Below are 1,432 nucleotides of genomic sequence, written 5' to 3' on the forward strand. Positions count from 1 at the left end.
ACTCAAAACTCACACCCCACACACTCACACTCACACCTCACACACTCCTACCTCACACCCCATACAGCCACTCACACTCTACACACTCACACCTCACACACACACCTCTCACGCACTCACACCCCACACACTCACACCCCACACACTCACACCTCACACTCACACCCACACTCACACCCCGCACTCAAAACTCACACCCCACACACTCACACTCACACCTCACTCACTCCTACCTCACACCCCATACAGCCACTCACACTCCACACACGCACACCCCACACTCACCCCGCTGCCCCCTTTGCGAGCTCCCTGGGAGGTCGGCCCTCCTGTTATACCAGGGCCTCGGGGGTCAGTGTCCAGTTTTCCAGGCCCTCTCGAGTGGGGTCTGCAGGCCCAGAGAGCCCCTGAGACCAAGAGCGAGGTGGCTCTGATGGCTTCCGAGGCGTCTCGCTGCCCCCGGGACACGCTGAGGCGCAGGCGCTGACGTCTGCCCACAGGCAGGGTGCTAGCGTCCTCATCAGCCCACGTCCCCCGCTGCCGTGCTGTGCTGTCTCCAGGGACAAGGACAAGGGACACGGGGTTTCTCGTCCCTGCTCCCGGAGGAGCAGCCTGTGGGGCCCGTCCTATGGGCTAGAGGGCAAACAGGGCAGGGTGGCGTCTCCGCTCCTGTGCTTCATTCACCTCCACGTGGCCCTGGCTTGTCAGGCAGAGGGGCGCGGCGTCTACGGGGCGTCCGCCGCGTGCTGGACACTGGCCAGGGCTTTACGTGGCTGTGGCTCCGGTCTCTCCAAAACGGAGGCCAGGGGCCCCGGAGGGGCCAGGAGATGGGTTGGAGCGGCTGCCGGCAGGACACGCACTGCCGTCCGGTTTCAGGCCCCTGCCCGTCCCCCGGCGTGGACAGGGCCTCTGAGTCGGCGTCCTCAGCTGGCCGCCCGCGGTCAGTGGCGGGTAGTTGTGGCAGAGCTGTGGAGGGAGACGGTCACGCCCGAGATGCCACGCTGCCGGCGTGTTCCGCACACAGCCCGAGATGCCACGTTGCCGGCGTGTTCCGCACACAGCCCGAGCTTCCTTTCCTCTGGTTCTCGCTAACGCCCCCCACGTCACCCGGGGTGGCTGCACCTCTGGGCCGCACTGGATGCCCCAGCATCTGTAGCTGCTTCCGTCCGTCTCCCCAGCGAGGCCGAGCCCTCCAGCCGGACTTTGTACTCAGTCTCTGCAGAGCCGGCCACCCTGCCTGTCTGCACCACGCCGCGAGCTGAGGAGACAGGTGCTGTGCCCAGGTGCCATTGTTGTCTCCACCGTACAGTTCCGGCCTGTGGCTAGGGCGAGAGTCCCCGGGCAGGGCCACAGCCCAGCAAGCTGGCCAGCAGCTGCCCTGTGAGCCTGGGTGCTTCGGGACAGCCCGGCTGGGTGAGCCGAGGGCCACATGGTA

The sequence above is a fragment of the Pteropus vampyrus genome, unplaced genomic scaffold, assembly GCF_000151845.1.
Source record: "Pteropus vampyrus isolate Shadow unplaced genomic scaffold, Pvam_2.0 Scaffold449, whole genome shotgun sequence".
NCBI classification, from domain to species: Eukaryota; Metazoa; Chordata; class Mammalia; order Chiroptera; family Pteropodidae; genus Pteropus; species Pteropus vampyrus.